The sequence below is a fragment of the Panthera tigris genome, chromosome B2, assembly GCF_018350195.1.
Source record: "Panthera tigris isolate Pti1 chromosome B2, P.tigris_Pti1_mat1.1, whole genome shotgun sequence".
Classification (NCBI taxonomy): Eukaryota; Metazoa; Chordata; class Mammalia; order Carnivora; family Felidae; genus Panthera; species Panthera tigris.
Window position 1 is genome coordinate 74,777,997 of NC_056664.1, and position 23,502 is coordinate 74,801,498.

The following is a 23,502-nucleotide window of genomic DNA, read 5'->3' on the forward strand; positions in this document are numbered from 1 at the left end:
TGTGCAACTTATGTTCCCTAAAAATAAACAATATCCCAAAATGGCAGCTTCTGCTGCAGACACTCAGGATTCTTCCCCTTTGCTGTAATCTATAGCCTAATCTCTAGAATGTCTCCCAAATTCATATCCATCTTTCACTCCAAGGCTAGTACAAGGCTGGATTTTTATCTACCTTCCAATTCCCTCTCCCCTAGGCAGGATTCCTTGGCAACACTTCCCAATATTATTTTATCTCCTTGGCCTCTCCCAAAGTCTTATTTTTATTTTTTCAGAAACTTTTACAGAACTTCATAGTAGGAAATGTCCAAAAAACACCTAATTTTATGCTCTTTTGAAATATCAAGGGATACAACTTTAGTTCTTAATATATCTTTACTGTTTAGATACAAAACTTTACTGCAGTAAAAGAAAGAAAAAGAATGTTAAAGTGAGATGAAAAGAACATGTAAGTCTCTCCTCCAAATAGATCCTTAATTCCTAGGGGAGAAAAAAAAGGAAAAAAAAATAAGGAAAAACTGAGATCGGGTTCTACATTTGCTTTAGAAGCACCCAACAGGAGATGTTGACACTACATTTACTGATGAGTGGATATAAGGGGAAAAGTATTGAACAGAAATTCCGATAAACAGGTGGTAGCAGCAGCAAGGTAAATCAGTACGTTGACCCCTGAAATGCCAGGTCGCCTCCCTTTCTTTTCTTTTGCAACAAGCCCTGCACAGTGGAGAATCCCCATCAGGCTAACTGAGACCGCTCTCTTCCATTCAATGGCCAGAAAAAAAAGAATTAAGTTGCTGATTCCACAACAGATTAGGGGGCTAGGAGGAAAGAGCTTTCTGATGACCCATAATGAAACTCACTCTTTTTTAACCCTGGAAATATTTCAACAGTCAGTTTCTTTGGTAGATTAGTCCTAAGTTTTACTATACTTCAGGTACGTTATGATTACAGGCTGTGGTGAGACACCTAAGGAACTTAAACACTAAGCAGATTGTCCTACAAGAAGGTGATAGTTAAGACTTTACAAAGCTTCAATGTTTGTAATTGGCAACAAAAAGGTATATACTACCCATGTCCACTTATTTTTTTTCATAAAGATAAGCTAACTCAAAATATAACCATCTTTCTCATTACACAGGTAATACTTGATTATTATTCATTCTTAATAGCTGTTTATAAAGACACCGTAACATCTCTTTAGCACTAAGAGGAAGGAGTGAGTCAAGTCAAATATATTTATAAAGTCTTCTGGGTCACACAATTTATGTCACAAAAAAAGCTAAACCTCTCTCACATGTATCAGTAAAGTCTAAAAATTTAGGACTACAGAGTTTATCATACCACGACTCTTTTTTCCATTCATACCTATACAACCATCTGTGTTTAGAACGTTACACACATTAATAACCATAGTAACAGACATATCACTATACAATTTAGAAGGAACAAGTAAGGTTTTGAATTTGCAAACCTTCTGTTGTGGCTACCTCCCTCTTATCCTATTCTATAACTTCCGATCTTCTCATTTGCATTTCCCTTCATTCATATGGTATAAGAAATTTGGCACTGTTACCTCCCGCCAAAAATTCACTCTTTGGTGATCCAACTCGTCTTTAAAACTCTCCACGTCTAAATGCTCAGAGCATGCTGTGCAGACTAGCAGCTTCACAAACACAGGATATTTTGGCCATCAATTGCACTCCACTACATTCTCTACAAATTTAATTCTTCTCAGTTCTGCCCATTTCCTGATAAACTTTTTATGCTCACCACTAAGAAATACGATGTATGACGTTGCAAGTGTTTTCTAAAGTTCCCTGGTGCTCAGTCTAAAAGAAGGTTCTTAGCCTTGGCACTACTGACATTTTGGGCTAGATAATTCTTGGTTGGAGGCGGGTGGGGAGTATGCTGTCCTATGCAGGAGGATTAGCAGTTCTCCTGGCCTCTAACCACGAGATGGCAGTAGCATCCCCCCTCCCCCAGTCAAGACCATCAAAAGCATCTCCAGGTATTGTCAAATTTCCCCTTTGGGGCAAACTCAGCCCCTACTGAGGACTGCTTGTGTAGAGTAAGAGTTTTGAAACCTCAGGAGCTGAAGTCAGGCTAGAGTAGGACCCCAGGGAAGCTGTCCCAGCTTGTAATCAATATTTTCCCCAGTTTCAGTTGTGGGCAAATGATCGTGCTCTATGAGTAACAGTCTATAAGAATGGAAGATACAGGTACAGCATTTACTGTTATAACCAAGTAATATTTATAGAAAAGAGAACCACACATAATCAAGGATAGCAGTTCCCAGCTTTAGAAGGGTTAGATCCAAAAGTTTACAAGTGTATTTGGAATCAAGAACACATTCAGTTGAACTACTCAAAATTACCATTGTTGTCTCAGTAAAAAAAAAAAAAAAAAATGGCTTAACAACCTTAGCAATTTCATATAATTCAACCTAGTAATTTCTTTCTGTAGCAATGGTACATTCCCACAAAATCCTACTGAACTATTCTACTCCTGCTGCCTCCTATTTCACTTGAGGTCCCTGGGTACTACTGACTTCATTTTCATTTCCCCCAAGAGCAGTCACTGCTTCTTTTAAGGCCGCCCACCTCTTCAGACCCTGTGGAACAATACGCACACAGCCTCAGAACTGTTGTGACCCTGCAGCCCAAAGAGAGAGAGAGGCCTATTTTCCCACATTTCTCTTCAGCACTTTTCTCCCATTAGTTTAGATCCCCAAAATAAAGACAAATGATGAGTCTTTGTATATCTAAAAGACAGAAGATTAATCTATAGTTTGCAAAATGACAAAGATTAGTAGCCTACTCACTCACACACTCACATTCATGCATGCGTGCGCGTGTGCGCGCGCGTACACACACACACACACACACACACACACACACAGCATCAAGGGAAAAACAGATGAGGAAAGAAAAAGAATTGCACCTGTTGGCAGTGAGAAATACTAGAGAATACGGATAACTGAAGGGCACACACTCTGAGCAGCAATTGTCTATCACAGACAAGATCAAGGGTTGAGAGGTAGACTAGAGGGTTATCTATTGACTCTAATCAACTCTAAAAGCAATAACTTGTCCCAAAGATGACTGATCATGGTCTACCACGTCCCCCAAGTGTTCTGAAATAGGGACTGGTGACAGGAATCATGGACCTCCAAACCCTCAAGATACGGATTTTTTTATTGTATTTTTAAAATGTTTATTTATTTTTGAAAGAGAGAGAGAGAAAGAGAGAAAGAGAGAAAGAGAGAAAGAGGGAGAGAGAGCATGAGCACAAACAGGGGAGGGGCAGAGAGACAAAGGATCCGAAGCAGGTCCTAGGCTCAGAGCCTGATGCAGGACTCAAACCCACGAATTGTGAGATCATGACCTGAGCTGAAGTCAGACACTTAACCACTTAACTGACTGAGCCACCCAGGCACCTCGATATGAATTTTAAATGTGAAGCTCTGTAGGTCACAGGGCTCGCATTATTGAGTCCCAGCAGTGAAAGCAATGTGCTTTTAAGTTACAGGCTCCCTTGAATTCTGACACCCTCTAGACCTCCCTTCCATCTGGTGACATAACAGTCCACTGTTTTCTCTCCTCAGCCTTGGAGAAAGATGAGCCCTCCTCTCCTTTCCAGCCACAGCTCATTCTGGGCTCCCAACCCCCAGGCCTTTCTCCCTACTCTGTCTGTACCTTTAAATTCTTTCTATTGTACCCTCTCCTCTGTATCTTTTTCTTTATTTTCAAGATTTTTATTTAAATTCTAGTTAATGTTCAGTGCAATACTGGTTTCAGGAGTAGGCTATAGAGATTCATCACTTACATGCAACAAGTGTTCATCACAAGTGCCCTCTTTAGTACCCATCACCCACCCAGCCTATTCTCCACTCACTTCCTTCCATCATCCTCTGTTCTTTTTTTATTTAAATTTTTTTAACATTTATTTATTTTTGATAGGCAGAGAGAGACAGAGCACAAGTGGGGGAGGGGCAGAGAGAGAAGGAGACACAGAATCCGAAGCAGGCTCCAGGCTCCGAGCTGTCAGCACAGAGCCGGAAGTGGGGCCCGAACTCACAAACCACGAGATCATGACCTGAGCTGAAGTCGGACGCTCAACCGACTAAGCCACTCAGGCGCCCCTCCTCTGTTATCTTTTAAACACGTGCTTAATATAGTCCATTTCTGAGGACAAGGAAACATGAAATCCCTCTCTTGATGCTGTGTTACACTCTAGACCACTAAACTCACAACTTCTTTCTCTGTTTCTTCACTCACACCTCTGGAGTCCAATACAACTTGGTCAGCCCTTATGAGCCTCTATGAAATGACAATAATCCTCATCAGTGAGGACCTTTGAGGATCTGCTCCAAGGTCAGTAGTGACCACTGAACTGCCAAAACCAGTGGATACTCTCTAGTTCCCATCCTAATCCATTTCATGTGCTACTGGACAATACTGACCTAATTTTTATAATGTTGTATTTCTGGGATTTCGGAGAACCACCCTTTTCTGGCCCTTTTCTTATCTCTGCCTTTTCTTCTTAGTCTCCAATAAAGCTCTTCTTCTTCCCCTAATCCCTTAAATAATGGATGTCCCCAAGAAAACTTCCTCAGTCCTTCTCCTTTCTCAGTCAAGACTATCTTTTCAAGCAATCTTTTCCATGCCTCTACTTCCACTAGACCTGGATAATCTAAAAGAGACCAGCAACACAAAAATGGAAATCATTACCTTCTCTTCAAACCTACTTCGCCTAGCCCAGAAAATGGTGCTGCCATTCACAAAGGCACCTCAGCTTTCTAGCTCAGCACTGTCCCTTCTGTCTTGCTTTTTATGTTCAATTACCAAGTCATATAGATGCTGCCTCATACATGTCTCTAAAACTTTCTCTGCTCTACCTTAATCATCTTATTAACTTCTGCTTAGAACACTGTCCCACTTATCTCATAACTTGTTCCCTTACTTTACTTTAAAAAGAAAATATTTATTTTGAGAGAGAGGGGGGAGTGGGGGAGGGAAAGGGAGAGGCGTATGCAAGTGCGCGTGTATGGCGGGGTCAGAGGGAGAGACAGAGAGAGACAGAGGGAGAATCTCAAGCAGGGTCCATGCTCAGCTCAGAGTCCAGTGCAGGGTTTGATCCTACCAACTGGGAGATCATGACCTGAGCTGATATTAAGAGTCAGATGCTTAACCTACTGAGCCACCCAGGTGCCCCTCCTCTACCCTTTTTATATTTTTAACTAGCTCTCAAAAATATATTCCTCAATGCAAATGTGAGCATGTCATTCTACTAAAGAAACAAATAGCTTCATATAATTAAGTCCTTCTCAACCTGGGTTCCTCAATATCCTAAAGTAGCCATTGTAATGTAACAAATTGACTTATCTTTCATCCATCTGGAATGATTTTAGTTATATAATATCATTGGGGGAATTGAAATTGTTACTTATATCATGCTCTGTGTTCTGTAGTTCAGATGAGGAAGCCTGGTTGAAAAAGGCCGAAACATGCTCCTGCTGCCTGCCCAACCTGCACCACATCTTGCTTCCTTACACACAGCATGCCTCCAAAACTTCGAGCCTCCTGTGCTCTTTCACACCTGTCTGTATTTGCATACGCTGTCATTCAGGTCTGGCATTCTCTTCTTCCTGCTGTCCACTCTAGGGCTCCCATTCATGCTGAATGTTCATACCATACTTTCTTTGGGAGCTTCCTTTGACTTTACCAAACATGGTCCTTTCCCTGGTCTGTTTACACACCTTTAGAGCTCATCTTACAATACCATGCAGGTTTATTCACGTATCTGTGTGCTTTACTAGAATGTGAGCTCTGGAACACATCACCAGCAAAGTTTCTAAAATATGATAGATACAAAATAAACTTTTTTTTTGAGAGAAACATAATAAATGCTCCTTTTCTCCTTATCCCTAAAACCTGTGTTAGTAACTCCAATTCTTGGAGTTCTATCCATTATTTTTAAAAAAATCAGAAACGATTTCATATCGTATTGAATTTAAAAACAGTTTTCAAGAAACCTTTGCGTCACCTTTGAGTAATTACTCCTCTTTCTCAAAGGAACAGAAGGAGGGAGAAAACCATAACAATCATTCTTAAAATGAGTTACACCAAGATCTGTGTCTCCTTCCCAGAAGATAACCAAAATGTGGCAGAAAAAGGAGGAGGATGTGGAATGTCTGCATAGACCTTGCTATAATTCTCTTTAAAGATCATCCCCATTCGCTGCTTTAACTTCCTGTTACAAAAAGGAGCAAAACTTGTCCCTCACGGTGTAAACAAGAGAAGAATTATGAGTGGATGCCACAAGGCCAACATTTATGCTTCCAAGAAAGCTATAATAAGGGTCAGAACGCACCCCACGTGGACACAGTTACTCTGTCATGCCCTCAGAGCATGACTATTGGTGGGGAGGAAACCCCTCTGCACCATCCCCAAATACAGAGTTGCATCAGCTCTTTCCACACTGGAAGACATCTTATTTCTGGCAGAGGCTATAAGCAGTAGGAGCAATGCGTAATGTGTTGCTTGGCACAGACTGAGAATCAAAAAATCATAAACACTTGATTTTCCCTGTCCAAAAACATTCATCGCAATATTATTAAAAAGAATTAAAGTGAGGCCCAACACAAAGAGGTATCACCATTCTCTCTCTCTGTTTTAGGAGGTTTAAGACTCTCACACACTGCTTAATTTTTTACTTAACCCTTCTATAAGGCAAAACTGGACATGGAACCTGTCATCTTTGACTCTTTCATTTTCTTTAACAACACATTATTATAATCTTCTTCATGTCTTTTACTCTATCCATTCTTTCCAGTTTCCCTATACACACCACCTACCAACCCTTTAGACCTGCTTCTGGTCTTCTGAGATAGTTTTTTTAAGCGGATTCCCATCACTCCAATCCTCTCTGCATTCGACAAGACCAACGTTCCTAAAACATCTCTTTGAGCTGATGGTTCTCTTGTTCTAAACAACCTCAATGCCCTATCACCTACACATAAAATTCAGTCATTTTTATTTTACACTCAAGGCCCACCTAATGAATTCCTGTATCTGTGCTTACATCTTTTTCTCTATAGAATTTTTTGTCTTTAATATCTTACTCTATTTATTGTGTTTATTGCTTATCGACTATCTTACTAGTCACGTCAAATATAAACTCTACAAGGAAAGCATTTTCATCTGCTTGGTTCACAGACATACCCCTAAGCATTTGGAATAGTACCTGGTGTACCCTAGACCTATCCATTAAGTATTTGTTGTGAACCCGGAATGCACTCTGCCTTGATCTCAACTGCCTTATTCTAGCCTTCCTTCATATCCCATACTTAGCACTGATTTTTTTTTTCTTGTGTCTTTTATTCGGGTTCTTCCTGTATTAGGCCTATGAAAGTTCATCAAAATTAGATGAAGCCTCTCAGGTGTAAGTTGACTACTTAGTTAACCACTATTTTTATTACCTCTAGTGTTCCTCTAAATAAACTAGTCATATTTATAGAGCTCCTAATAAAATTTGCCATTTAGTTTTTAAAAAGTTACTGGCCACAGAGGTATTTAACAACAGGGGGTAGAGTGTAATGAGTTCCACATAATTTAAATATTAAAGTATCTCTTTTTTTCAAAGCACTGACAAAGCTTTGTGCTTAAACTGTGGCTAATAGGTCTTTAGAGACTAATTCAGCAAATACATTATGTAAATTTAGGGCACAATTTGGGCCCAGGCCATTAAATGGGGATAAGAATGCTTTTATACTTTACTTTTATATTGTCTTTAGGTAGCCTCCTTGAATTTCCGGTGCAATATATTAGAGCCTAAACATCCTTTAGGACAATGATTACAAACATTTGGATTAATGGAATGATGATTCAATGGCCGACACTAAATTTACCAACTCTAATTTCAATTAGTAGAGCTTAATCAAACTTTTCTTTAGTGCTGTTTCACATGGGGGTATGACTGAATAAGGATGAGATGAAGGCCAATTTCCATAGAGATTAGAAATAACTTGAGGCATTCTTACCAGTGTGTTTACAACTGCACACTTGGTGAATTAACAATGATGTTGCTTTTGTTGTTGTTGATGGGCATGAAAGTCTGTTTAGGCACTCCCAGTGCCTTGCTTTAATACAAGGTATGTTCACTAGGTTTTGGCTTTCTTGGACAGTAATTCTTATGTAAACACTTAAGCCATTGATAAAGGTCAAGTTTATCAAGTTTTGATAGCGAAGAATGGATTTAACATGATTGATTTGATTGTAGTCAGCCAGATATTCTGTGCCTCATTTAAGCTAGTTGTTAACTCTTAAGCTTGCCGAGTTCATATGGGGGTTTGATGAGCTCTCGTAATATAAACAGAGTGAAGTGTTCAGTGGGATTCGTGGTAAAATATCAGTCACTTCAAGTGAATATGGGTACTGCGTGGATTTAGTTGTTTTTATTTAAACTGTGACAATGAAAGACACCATTTTAAGAAAAAAATAGCAAGTTATTCCATGCTTTTCAGGAAATCCTAATATCCTAAATGGGTCATATGTTCGTGATGAAGTTCACTTGAAATTCAGCTACAATTTAACTGTGGTTAGAACTTCCAAATCATACCTGTATCACAACATACCAAGAACATAAATACAATTAATAATATGGTTAATAATATTCTTTCCTACATATATTTCTTTTCCTCCTACTATACTGTAAGCTCATCTTAGGCAGAGACCATTATGCTTATCCATGCAGACATTTGGGGAAAGGGCATTTGAGGCAGAGAAAAGAGTTGGTGCCAATACAGTGGCTTCCCTGACTTGTTCAGAAACAGTAAAAGGCCGATGTGCCTGCAGTCCAGTGTGAGGTGGAGGGGGCAGAGGCCAGATCTTATAGGGCCTTGAAGGCCCATTCCAATGGCTTTTAGATTTGGGGGTGAGTGAAATGGAGGGTTTTTAATGTTTGTTTGTTTAGAGAAAGAAAGCAAGTGTGTGTGTGGGCAAGAGACAGAAAGAGAAAGAGGGAGAGAAACCCAAGTAGGCTCCCTACTGACCGTGTGGAACCCCACACAGGACTTGATCCAATGAACCATAAGGTCATGACCTGAGCCGAAATCAAGACCTGGATGCTTAACTGACTGAGCCACCCAGGTGCCCCTGAAATGGAGATTTTGAGCAGAGCAGTGCCATGACTAGAATCACATTTAAAAGGATCACTCTAGCTGTTGTGTTGAGAATACACTGTTGGGGATGGGGGTAAGGATGGAAGCAGAATTAGGCAGCTATTGCAGTAATCCTGGTAACAGATAATGGTGGCTAGGATTGGATGGTGGCAGTGGAGGTGGTGACAAGTGGTTGGATATATATGTTTTGCAGACAGGCAGAGCCAAAAGGTTTTCCCGACTAAATAAATATAGGGTAGGAAAGAAAGCAGAGTCAAGAATGACTTTAATGACAAACGACTGGATAGATGAAGTTGCTGTCAAATAAGATTCAGATGACTGACATGAGATTAAACAGGTTTGTGGGCAAGATAAAGAGTCCAGTCTTCGATGCACTGAGTGTAAGAGCCTGAAAATGTTTTCAAACTGAAGAAATTTGCCTCCATAGTTTGTCCAACTAACAATGTTAGATTCCCCTGGTCTCCTAGGCCTCCTTCCCCTTTAAAACAAGCTCATAGCTTCAGGAGCAGAATTTCCTTTCCCATCTAACCTCTCCATTTTATCCGGTTGGTTTTTCCTTGTTCAGGCCTTCATTATCACTTGACTCACTCTAGTATCTTTATCTGATCTTGATTTTCCCTAATGAGGCTGTTTTCTACATAACCTGATGTATATTCCTAAAAAATAAATCTGATGATGGTACACTCCTATTTAAAACTCTGGACTGGTTTCTCACTGCTTTACAAAATAAAACTTATTTTATTTTTAAGTTGGCCTCTGTGGAGGCCTCTGTGATTTTTTACTACACTGTCTCACCCTACTTTTCTTTTCACTACATACTAAATATGTCCTGGGTAGTCATGTGTCTTTGTCTGGCAAACTCTTATTCATCCCCCAATACCCAGCCAAACACCAGTACTTCAGAAAAGCCTTTCCCAACAACTTTCAGGCAAAACTGGCCATTCCCTCTTATGTGTTTTCCCAATATATTCATCATAACTTCACTATTTAACTTATAATGGCTTATCATTACTGGCTTGCTTCTATATCTATCTTATGAGGCTCTCAATAGAGGGTGCTTGTCTCATCTCTGTTTTCCACAACATCCCACTAGTTTCTATGCTCTGCTTACTGAGTCCCCGAAGGAATTAAGTATTACTCACAGGGAGCAAAAGTACCTGTTCAAGATCTATCAACTCCAAGTGTGCCACCCTTCAAGGCTCAGGGTGAGGCTTAGAACATCCTCTCATTCTATCTGCAACATTAGAGATGAAGACATTTAGGGGCACCCAAAGAAAGAGAAGCTGGTAGCAGGGCCAAACAGCTTAATGACAAAGCAGCCATCGTGGTAACTGAACTGTCAATCAGCCCTTTATATTTGAATATATTGCAATCTTTAGAACGTGTCTATGAGACTACATGGCACAGCTTTCAAATAATCATCCACTTAAACTCTAGAAATTAAAAATTCCATTTTGGCTCTCGTATCAAGTTATGAAACTATAAGAGCAAGAAAACCAACCCTAGAAGAGTATACTATGGTCTTCAATAAACATTTGTTGAACGCAGCAATGATGAATGAACCTTAAAACATGTTGCTCACATAAAAAACGGTAAAAAAAAACAAAAAAAAAAAAACCAGTAGGTGAAAAAGTAAACACAAAACATGCACTAAAAATGGAAACTTCCAAATAACTTCAGGATAAATATTTTAAAAATCTGGTAAATATTAACCTAATTTCAGTATTAACCCTTTACCCTGTTATCTAAGTTTAAAGATCAAGAGAGAGGATAGTAAAGAAAAGAACGAGGTCTTAAATTTAGAAAATTTTTGACATCAGTCCTCAAAAAACTATGGATATAAATATCACATGTTTGATTTCCTATTAAACTATGTCAAATATTTGTCTCCAAAACTCCTCTTTTGCTTCATGTCAGTTGCCTTACTTTTCCTTATTTTCTATCCTACACATGCTGACATTTAACTCTCCACCTTTCCTGTAGGATATAAAATTTTATCTTCAGTGATTTAGAGTAACTGTATTCATTTTTTTTCCTTTTACTTCCTTTCTGTTTGTCATCATTTACTTTATTTTCATTATATATATTAAATTTTTAAATTAATCTTAATTTCCTCCTACCTACTCTACCCTATCTCTGAACAATTCATTAAAATTATCTTTGCATTTGTTTGATTACTATAAAAAATACTCTCAGGTAAGTTTTCTGAAACATAGGGAAAAAGAGCCTATTAGGGTCTTCCTAATGATTATGGACATGGAACAATAACTTGACTATTTTAATTTTTTCCAGGGAATGGTTTCTAATAGTGCTGTGATGAACAAATCTCTCCTTGAGGAATAAATAATACTGTTATTCAAGACAAATGTAACACATTTCTGAAGTACCTCTCCTTTAGCACAACTTTTTAAGAGACCTTTGATCTCAATATCTTTATTTTGCTCTATAATCCAAAAGAGACTAGAATATATTTTGAGATCTCAAAATTAGTCAGGAAGCACATGCTGAATAAAAGTTTGCAAGTCTAAGAAAACACAATTCTGCTCAGTAACACATTACTAAAATACTCCATTCTCTATTAAAGCAATAGGTACATTGAACAAGTTGTTTTGTTTGGTTGGTTATGTCCATACTGACTAATGTGACTCCAAAAAAAGAAAGCACCAATGTTGCAAAATCCTATATGTTTTCATAGAAGTTTGGAAATAGGAATAGTGAATCTTTAGCTCAAAAGGGACAAGTCTTAGAACTTTAGCAATTTCTTTTTTTATATCTCATTCCTTAACACCCTTCAATTTTATCTTTTCAGTATGCACTATAAGAAAATGGATATGGGTAGTATTAGTTTGGTTCCCATATTAAAAGTCGAAAAAAACTTAAATTAGTATGGGAAAGAAATTAATTTTTCTAAATACATTCATATAATATAAAGAAAACTATTTAAACTACAAACTATATAACTCAGCTTTATATAAGATAACCAAGATTGGATATACAGAATGGATCATACTGTGACGCAGAAATTGCTAATATTCCATTTTTTATGCATTTCAATTCCAGTATTCTTACTACTAACAATTCCTGGATTTTTAATATTAAAATTTTAATTCAAGAATGGTACTCCTGAATCAAGGCAAATGTTTGCTCTTTCCACACTTTTCACAGAAGCTTTTCAAGTTTAGCAGTTTAATTAAACCAAAAACACACAAAAATGCTTAAAAATAAAAGAGCTCATATTTATTACCTATTTAAGATTTTGACAAACTCTCAGAATTATAACTTGCCTGAAGTTATACTGTATCTGGTTTATTAGTTTATTGATAGTTACACATTCTTAACCACAACTATATAGCTTACTGATAGCTAGAAGGATAAAATTCTTATATGTAAAATTTTAAATGATTCAATTATCCAGCTAACAGTTTTTCAAAATGTCTTCAACTAAATGAACATAGTACCCTTAACATTATTAATTATTAAGTTTTGTTACACAGTGATAAGTTTTGTTCACCTTTCTGTTAGTATTAAAAACTAACTCCTTAAAATACATTTCACTATTAGTATACACAATATACATCGAGATTCACCATGAAAACTGACCTTACTTTTCAACCAATTTTACTGCCAGTTCAAAATTTTTTTCCAAATATCAAAAAAATATATATTTCCTCAAAGGCAACTCATTAATGCCTAATGCAAAACAGTCTATTTAGGGCCTCTCCTTTTCTATTCTTCAATTATAACCAGAGAGTAGTACAAAATGCTAAGGCCCAACAATAAAGGCACTCCACATATTTTAGTTTTATCACTTCCTGTATGTCTTAAACATTTCCATGGACAACTACTATTATTTTTAAGTAGCAATAACCTTTTACTAAAAGACTATATTTGAAAGTTTTAATATCTAAAAAATGCTAAGTCTAAACCTATACCACCAAGTCTCAGTATATATTAGGAGATTATTTTAATCAAACACAAGTTACACTAATATTTTTATAATTAGTACTAACATTGTCAACAGAACAAAAACAAAATCATGCAAACATACAGTGAGGGTTTAACTATCCCCATTCTCTTTTCACATGTTCTCAGAATAAACTATTATCTCTCAAGTAACGCAAGATCAGCACAGAGTAGCTAAGGCTGGTCTTCTTTTGCATATTTACTGCCGCATGCAGGACCTGAAAGGTACCCAGGAAGATAACTGTTGGGGCTCAAAAGGTTTTTGCCTCTAATAACAATAATTTGGAGAGTAATTCAGGGTCTAAGTTTGTTGTTATTCCTGTTTTTAACAAATCTATTCATTTGAGTGTTACCATATCCCCAGGATGCCTTAGAAAAGAAGAGATTGGGGCCCAAAGAAATAAAGTTAATTTGGCCAAGATCATGGCCCTAAAGCAACAGAGCCTGGAATTCCACCAGGTCCTCTGATCACTAATCAGTGCTCCTCCTGCTGTAGCTTCCAACACCTCCCGAAGTCCTGAATTAACACATATGATAAAATAAAGGCTTCAGTGTCAAGCCATCAAAAGACATAACCCATGAGGGGTGAGACTGGCTCAGGAACAGTCATTTGAACCCAACCTGTCCACCTTTTTTCCCATGAGCCAGAGGAGGGATTTTGCAGGGGTTTTGCCCATCTAGCTAATTTGCTAATAAACTGTCTTTATATCCCACCCCCTGTTTTTCCCTCCTAAAACAATCACATGGTGCTTTAACTGATTTTTCTTTGGATTATTGTTACTTGTGACACCAGACACACACACAAGCAAAAAACATGAGGCAAAGGAAATAAAACCCACTGTCTTAACAGAATCCCTGATAAAGTCCTGACTTCTCCCCTCATTATCTGTGGGACCTTGGATGAGTTCCCTAACCTCTTCAGGCCTTGTTTTCCTTCTCTGTAAAGTAAGGATAACAGTATTTACCTCACAGGAGTTCGTGAGGATGGCAGCAATCGATAGCATACATGTGCCATACACAATGCTCATGTGTGAGCCCCTCCTTCACCCCAGAGAATCCCTTTATTCATCAAAAAGTGAATAAAGAACCACCTTACATTAAAAAAGAAATCATATCCATGTAGGTACCTAAGTAACAACTCAAAGAAAACTCCTTGGTACTAAAATTCAAATATGCTTTGTATAACATATCTAAAGGCAATTGATTAGAATCAGACTGATGCCTGAAAGTTTAGATCTTAAATGCAAATTTTCAAACATCTGTTCCCTGTCTCACACCGGCCCTAACAGTCTCTGTTAATGCAAAACAGACAACCAGGAACAACACCCTGTGGCTATCAAACAGAGCAAGGAAGAACTACTCCCCATGGCCTAACCACACAAATCACTGAATTACTAGATTGTAAGTTAGTTTATTTATTTTTGGGGGTGGGGCAGAGAGAAAGGGAGAGAATCCCAAGCAGTATCTGCACTGTCAGTGTGGAGCCTGCCTCAGGGCTTGAACTCATGAACTGTGAGATCATGACCTCAGCTGAAATCAAGAGTCACCTAGGTGCCCTGAATTAACTGACTGAGCCACCCAGGTGCTCTGAATTACTAGATGTTAAAGACAAGGTCACTGTCAGACGAATTCTAGGTTTGGCACCATCCAAGTTGAATGCCAATCTTGGGTTCTAGGTAAATCCAGCAAATGCTTTGCCTTACTATCTTGCATGGATAAACTGCCTAGCCGAGTGATGGCAAATGTGTTTCATCCTGAGTGTCAACTATGATTGATAGCAGAAATCCAAAGTATTGTCTATGGATGCACCAGGAGGCCAAATCAAAGCTCTGAAGAAACCTGTGCCAGGATCAATCTGCAATGTCTGCCAAGGATGGAGAAATATGCAACGAGTCTACTGGCTGGCCACTAGTCATCCATTTCCAGAATCATCTGATCTCACTGAAAAAGAAAATGATAGTAGCTAGCTTATTATTAGATATTAATGACCACACTACTATAGCAGTGAAATCCCTGGAGATCTAGGTGGCATACAATAAGTGTTTTAAGATATAGGTGACAAGCTATAATCCAATTTCTTTTTCCATGGACATTATAGAGTCAATACTATGTGTTCACATCCCATTTCCTTCTCCTCCTGGATTCACAACTAGTCTTCATTTCCCACCTTCTCCTAGTGAGGCCACTGTGTTCTTGCCAATGGAATATAGGCCAAATGATGTCTAGACCTGGACCTAAATCTTCCCCTGCAATACTGCCCCCAACTCGACTATCTTCCTTCCTCTGTTATATATGCATAGAATTCAGTGGTGAAATCCTAAGTGATAGAATCCCTAGAAGGAAGGTGCTATCCACAGCAGACTGTGATGTGAGCAAGAAATAAAACTCAGATCAAGCCACTAGTTCTTGGGATTCCCAACAAGGTAGTTCTGGTTAAGACCGACAACCATAGTATCATGCGTACTCACAGAGACAAACCATGACCTGAGCAAAGCAAGTCAGAATTCTTCCCTATGAATTTGTAAAACTCTAGGAAGAGAATTCCTTTCTCTTGGTGAGGCTGTGGTAATGTGAACCTGGGAGCTTTAGTCCACTGTGTTTCCAGACTCACTGAGAAAGTTAATTTGTGAGACTGAAGCACGTGTTCTGTCACTATTGTGTGAAATGGAGGTGAGAGAAACAGGAGGTGGAGGAAGAATCCTAAACAAGCACCAGGGAGGTCCAGTTCACCGTGCCTTTCCCTCAGCTTGATTACAAGGGCCAAAATGATCCTGTCTTTGCCCAAATTAGTTTCATCTATATTCCTATAACTCATAATCAAACTAGTCATGACTAATATGGGTATAAAGTAGGAAGTAAAAATCCTTCAACACACAGATAGCATTTTGGTAAATATTCTACCAAAATATGTATAACGAACTTATCTATCTATATCTTAAAAAATGAAAATTAGACCATATCTAATAAATTGTCTTCACATGTCAGATATACTTTAACAACCTCATTTTTCAAAGCTGCCCAGATCTTATTGTTTGGACACCCATCATTTTTTAATCAAGTATTTAGGTGTATTCAATTTTGTATTCCTATATACATTGCTACAACAAACATCTTTGAATGCATACTTTTCTTTATTATGCCAACTATTTTTCAGAGATAAATTTATAGCAGTCAAATTGCTGTGTCAAAGGATCTTTAAGAGTTTTGACAGAGATAAATTTATAGCAGTCAAATTGCTGTGTCAAAGGATCTTTAAGAGTTTTGACTAATATTGCCAATTTTCTCTCCCAAATATTCGCACCAATTTACATTCCCACCAATTGAGTGCCCAATTTATACTCTTATTTTTCCACCTGAAAAAGTAATGCTGAATTCAACTGAAGAAACACTTCTAAGTTCACAGCATTACTGCATGAATTGATTAGTACAACAATCCAAAGAAGGGCCAAAGTCACTAGGTTCCACTGATATGTGTGTATATATATATATATATATATATATATATATATATATGCACACACGCACACATATAGAGACAGAATGAGAGAGCAAGAGAGAAAATAGACCCTTGACAGACTAATGTTACTGCAGCACACAGTTTTTCATAAAATGCAATAAAGCATAACTAAAAATTAAGTGACTCTTTTTGAACCATGATGGGCTCCCTTGTGGGGAAAAAAGGAAGTACAAAACAACAAAGCAAAGAGGAGATGCAGGTGTTAACAGTGAGTTCAGCCTGTTGTTAGCACATCCTCAAATCAGCTTTCCATGGAACCTTCCAAGGGTGCACTCATGCTAATTAGTGGCAGGCAAAAACCAGAATGTTAAATGTAAAATGCTTAATGAAGAGCCCAGAAAAACATGAACACGTTGCAACCCTCCTGAATTAGGGAGACAAAAATTAAAAAACTTTGTGAAGCCATGGCCGAACTGAATGGTTTAGGCAGATGGTGGAGGGTCTGTAAAGCATACAGTTTGAAGCTAATCAAGTTGGCATTGAGATTATAGAAAGTTTTCTAAAATTACATTCCAGCTTTTAAGGAAAAATAATACAATATTTCCTGGTATTTTTAATACTTCTCTTAAGGAAAAGAATTACAGAAGATGATAATGTGGAAACAACTAGCTTCGGAAAGAACAGGAGAACAATAAAATTCTTCACTTGGATATTTACTTAACCTCAATATTAATAACTTAGGTTTTTTCTTTGACAGTAACAGACTAACAAACCCAGCAAAACATGGCATAAACGTACTTAGATATACATAATATATATGGTGATTTGGGGGGGGGTTACTTTTGATTTTTTTTTGGTTTTGGACTGTTAACAGTTAGGCCTGATTATAAAATTCTATTATTTCACTGGTAATAGTTAAGGAATGTTATAAATTCTGTCATCAAAAAATAAGGTCGAACTAAAAGGCTTTTAAAGTTTGTTTAATACACAGTTTTTAAGACTTTCAACTAAGTTACACACATCTGTAATCTTTTTAGTCTTCACTGTCACCAATGGCAGAGGTAGCATTCTCTGGTGTTAGCACTATGACCCAACAACCAAGCAACAGACAAAAAGAGGAAAAAGATAAAAAGAGGTCAGACTGGCAAGGCGCGTCCTAGAATGCCATTAGGGACTGCTTCGTGACTGTCCACTGTGCCAGAAGTGCCCTGGGTTTGGTTTGCATTTATGGTGAATTTGAATTCAGACTACTAAAGTGTATGTGGGTGTGTATGTATATATGTTTAAATATTTTTCCATTTCCCACGTGACTCACACAGATATTATTTCCTAGCATCAACAGAGCAATCAGAACTAGGTGAACAAACCAATAACCCATTAGGGCACCTGCTCAAGGCAGACAGATAGGAATTATTCAGGATTAACCCACACAGAATGTATGGTTTTTCCTCCTTGGCACTTAGCTTCCTTATCTGTGAAAATGAAGGTTGTCTCCAGCTTTAGAAGGCCCTCCACATCTGGTCACCATCCACAACTCAGCTCTTGCTTCTTAACATTCTTAGCCTTCTTAAATTTAGTTTTCCAGTAACCCTTAACTTATTTAAATTCCTACAGTGTGCCCTGCTCTCTCTGAACCTCTTCTTAGAGAAGGGTGCAGCAGCTCCTGTCTGTCCCTCACCTACGTAGTCCACTCATTCTTCCGGTCTGAGCTTAAACATCACTTCGGCAATGTACCTCCACTGGGGTCTTTACTTCCCCTGTTAGCACTTAATTCTTTTTGAGACACTCCTAATTATTTCTTTCATTTTCTCCCCTAATAAGCTGCCAAGAGCTATATGTATCTTGTTCACCATGGTATCCTTGCCTCTTGGAATGATTCCTGACATTTAGTAAATACCCAATATTTGTTAAATGAATAAATAATGGCATCGTGCCAAATAAGCTACTAAAAGCCTCAATACTGAAAGTAATTTCTAATTTCTACAAACAAGTGAAATTAAAGCCAAATTAAATATGCTAACATTTATTGCTCTCTTTACAAAGGAAACACAACCCAAAATTTTAGCTTAAGCTTGTCCCCTTTCTTCATAGCTTTTCTAAAACCCTCAATGGTGATATTATCATGTTAGTGAATCGTGAATGGTGAATATCATTTCAATGAAAATTAAAAGTATACAGCTACTTTGAAATAATGTTTTTCTTCTATAACTATCCCTACTACTCATAATGTATACACTCGTGAATTATAAGGTGGATACTGGAAAACAATGCTACCTACCTGCATCCAACTCAAAACAAACTAAAGCAAATGGGTACCTACATATACACACAATAAATGCTAGTGAAGAATTTTCTCTAATATTAATAATCATATACTACCTAATTATTGATGACATCCATCAAGAGAAGTACACATATGCTTTAACTTACAACCAAAAAAATCCTTTCACGTCAAGGATATAATTTTCTCCCAAATAACATTTTTATCATGTCACAGGAATGCAAGTGTTAAAAGACCATCAGGAAATGTACAGCTATGTACATTAAGCAATTTAATGTTTCTTTTAGTTGTTTTATTTCCTCCAATATTACACTTTGGTTTTCAAAACCTTGAGAGAAAATGAATCAAGTTAAACTCCTTGCTCTTCTGAAAGGTTAGCAAGTAAAAGTAAAATCTTTAAAGAGAAAGTTTATAAGAACAAAAAAGTTCTGAAATTTGGGAGATGTGAAATCTGAAATAAAAAATCATTCACTAAAGGTTTACCAAAACCCGCTCCCATGCTATGTTTGGTGTTAGAGATAAGGCAGCCTCAATGAAACTGCAGACTAGAGGGAACAAGAAATTCTACTAAACAGGATCCCTCTGCAGCCCCGTGAGTGATATGGCAGGGATGCATGCATGGGGGGCCATCGAAGTCCTGAGAAAGAATGACTAAACTAGGTTTTGGAAGTGAAATTTTAAAAATACGTTAAAACACAGAAACTGCATAAAGGACAAAAAGTAATACAGAGAATAGATGAACCTAATGAATTTCAAAGTTTCTCAGGAACGAACTGTGGTGTGTATGGGGAGTGGAAGGAAAGAACAGAGGATAGGAAAACAGGCTGCGTGCATCTCTAGCATACAAAAAAAAAGCACACCTGATAATTTGGGTAAATATTACTGTCATCCTTCCACTCATTTGGGTGACCTCACAAGAAAATAAGAGCAATCCCCAAGGCCAAAACAGAAAGAAGATGCAGAAAAACACACGGCAAAGTGATACTGAAGAGCAGGCTCCTTGAGGCCATGTGTTAATCTGAGAGGCCAGGAGGCTTAGATTTTAACAGCCCTATGGGGAACAGGAAACAAGGTCTTGAGACTAAGCAAGGTGGCTAGTTGGAATAAAGACCTCCACCACAGAAAGCTGGGATCCTCAAAGGGTTACTCCCTTTGTAAAATAAGAAGAAAAAACAAAAACAAAAAAGAACAACTTCCAGCAAAGGAAGACAAAAGCTCGTCCTACTCAGTCTAGGTTCTGGGTAAATGAAGGAAAAAGAAGAAATATCTAGGGCTTTTATAACCATAGCTTTTCCCTTGTCCAAGTTGGTGACTCATATTTAGACTACAGATTCACACTCCTCTATCCAAGACCCTCAGAGCCATATGTGTTTCAGAATTTAGGATTGTTCAGATTTTACAAAAGTAAAATGGTACATACGCCATATATTAAGTAACACCCCAGTCTAATCTGGACAGCAGACTATAATACAACAATATTTCTGTAGTTCAACATACAAACTTTGATGGCAGGAAACATAAAGACTGGATAAGGTCAAGTTCTGCTATAAAATGTTTTATAAAAAAGAACTCTGGTATTCTGAGCTTTTTAGACTTCGAATTACACACCTAGACCTGCACTGGATGGGAAACTCCAATAGCAGAAACCACCTCAAGGTGCCCTCAGGACAGTAGCACTTGTGGGATTTGACAGAAGCAAACACAAATCCTCTCTAGGTTATCCTAAATTTTTAGGATTCCCACATATGAAGTCCAAAATTATAAAACACGTGAGGAAACATTTCACAATAGTCAGTCAGTCAAAAACAGTAGCAGACACAGAACTTCATGTAATGGATCTATGAGATACAAATATAAAGTGAGCTGTGTTCCAAATGGTGAATAAACAAAAGAGGAACTCAAAAATATGAGTAAGAAATCTATGTCATCCAAAAAAGAGCAAATTTGAAAAGCTTCAAAAATGAAAAATATTAATGAATAAAATTCGAAACGAAAGGATGAGTAAAAGCAGACAAAACATAGAGAGAATTAATAAACTGGAAGATACCTGAAAAACAAAGCATGCTAAACAGTAAAAAAAGCATCTGAAACTATAAATGTTATATAAGGATATAATGACATAGAAGAATATAATGAAAAGATTTAGTGTTAAGAGGATAAATAAAAGAAAGCCACATCTAAGAGGAAGGAACGCTTCCAAATTCATTCTATGAGGCCAGCACTGCCCTGATACCAAACCAGATAAAGACACCACAAAAAAAGAGAACTATAGGCCAGTATCTCTGATGATCATAGATGCAAAAATCCTCAAAATATTACCAAACCAACAATACATTAACAAATCATTCACTACAATCAAGTGGGATTTATTCCAGGGATGCAAAGGTGGTTCATTATTTGTAAATCAATGCAATATATCACATCAATAAGAGAAAGGACAAAAATCATATGATTATTTCAATAGATGTAGAAAAAGCATTTGGCAAAGTACAACATCCATTCATGATAAAAATCCTCAACAAAGTCAGTTTAGAGAGAACATACCTCAACATAATAAAGACCATATATGAAAAATCCATAGCTAATATCATACTCAATGGTGAAAAATGGAGAGCTCTTCCCCTAAGATCAGGAACAAAATCATGTCCATTCTCACCACTTTTATTCAACATAGTTCTGGAAGTCCTACTAGCCACAGCAGACAAGAACAAGAAATAAAAGCATTCAAAATTGGCAAGGAAGAAGTAAAACTTTCACTATTTTCAGATGACATGATCTAGAAAACCCAAAGATGTCACCAAAAAACTACTAGAGGAGGTAAATGAATTCAGTAAGGTCACAGGATACAAAATCAATATACAGGAATCTGTTGTATTTCTACATAGTAATAATAAAGTAGTAGAAAGCGAAATTAAGAAAACAATCCCATTTACAATTGCACCAAAATAAATACATAAATAAAATGCCTAGGAATAAACTTAACCAAGGAAGTGAAAGACCTGGACTCTGAAAACTATAAAGTACTGATGAAAGAAATTCAGGATGATACAAAGAAATGGAAAGACATTCTATGCTCATGGCTTTGAAGAATATTGTTAAAATTTCTATACTAGTGAAAGCAATCTACAGATTTAATGAAATCCCTACCAAAATACCAACAGAATTTTTCACTGAACTAGAACAAACAATCCTAAAATCTGTACAGAACCACAAAAGAAAAGAAAAGAAAATCCAAATAGCTAAAGCAGTCTTGAAAAACAAGAACAAAACTGTAGGGATCACAATCCCAGATAGCAAGATATACTACAAAGCTATAGTAATTAAAACGGTATGGTACAAGCACAAAAACAGACACATAGATCAATGGAACAGAATAGAGAGCCCAGAAGTAAACCCACTACTATATGGTCGATTAATTTCCAACAAAGGAGGCAAGAATATGCAATGGGAAACAGTCCCTTCAACAAAAGGTGCTGGGAAAACTGGACAGCTACATGCCAAAGAACGAAACTGGGACACTTTGTTACATTATACACAAAAATAAATTCAAAATGGATTAAGGACCTAAATGTGAGATGTGAAGTCATAAAAATCCTAGAAAAGAGCACATGCGGTAATTTCTCCAACATCAGTTACAGCAATATTTTTCTGATGTGTCCCCTGAGGCAAGGGAAACAAAAGCAAAAATAAACTATTGGGACTACATCAAAATAAAAAGCTTCTGCATAGTGAAGGAAACAATAAAACTAAAAGACAGCCTACTGAATAGGAGAAGATATTTGCAAATGACATATCCGAATAAGGGTTAGTAACCAAAATCTACAAAGAATGTATATAACTCAGAACCAAAAAAAAGTCAAATAATCTAAGTAAAAAATGGACAGAAGACATGAACAGACATGTCTCCAAAGAAGACACATAGATGGCCAACAAACACATGAAAGATGCTCAATATCACTTCTCATCATGGAAATACAAATCAAAACTATAGTGACTATCACTTCATGCCTGCCAGAATAGCTAAGCCAAAAACACAAGAAACAGTGTGTTGGTGAGGATGTGGAGAAAAAGGAACCCTCTTGCAATGTTGGTGGGAATACAAACTGGTACAGCCATTATACAGTATGGAGATTCCCGGAAAATAAAAAATAAAACTATCATATCATCCAGTAATTCCACTGCTGGGTAATTACTCAAAGAATATGAAAACGCTAATTAAAAAAGATATATACATCCCTATGTTTACTGCAGAATTATTTACAATAGACAATTTATGGACATAGTCCAAGTTTCCATCAATAGATGAATGGGATTAAGAAGATGTGGTATATACACGTACACATACGCACACACAATGGAATATTACTCAGCCATAAAAATAATGAAATCTTGCCATTTGCAACACCACAGATGGATCTAGAGAGTATAATGCTAAATGAAATAAGTCAGCTTGAGAAAGTCAAACGCCATATTATTTCACTCATATGTGGAACTTAAGAAACAAAACAAAGAACAACAACAAAAAAGAGAGAAACCAAAACATAGAGAGCAAACTGATGGTTATCAGAGGAAAGGTGGGAAGCAGATGAGTGAAACAGATGAGGAGGACTAAGAGTGATGAGC

At 37.3% G+C, this 23,502-nt stretch overlaps 1 protein-coding gene across 4 annotated transcripts in view; it reads right to left on the reverse strand.

The window, feature by feature from the left end:
* SNAP91 (synaptosome associated protein 91) overlaps nucleotides 1-23,502 on the reverse strand; it is a 144,371-nt gene that overhangs the window by 111,138 nt on the left and 9,731 nt on the right. The window lies entirely within an intron of this gene.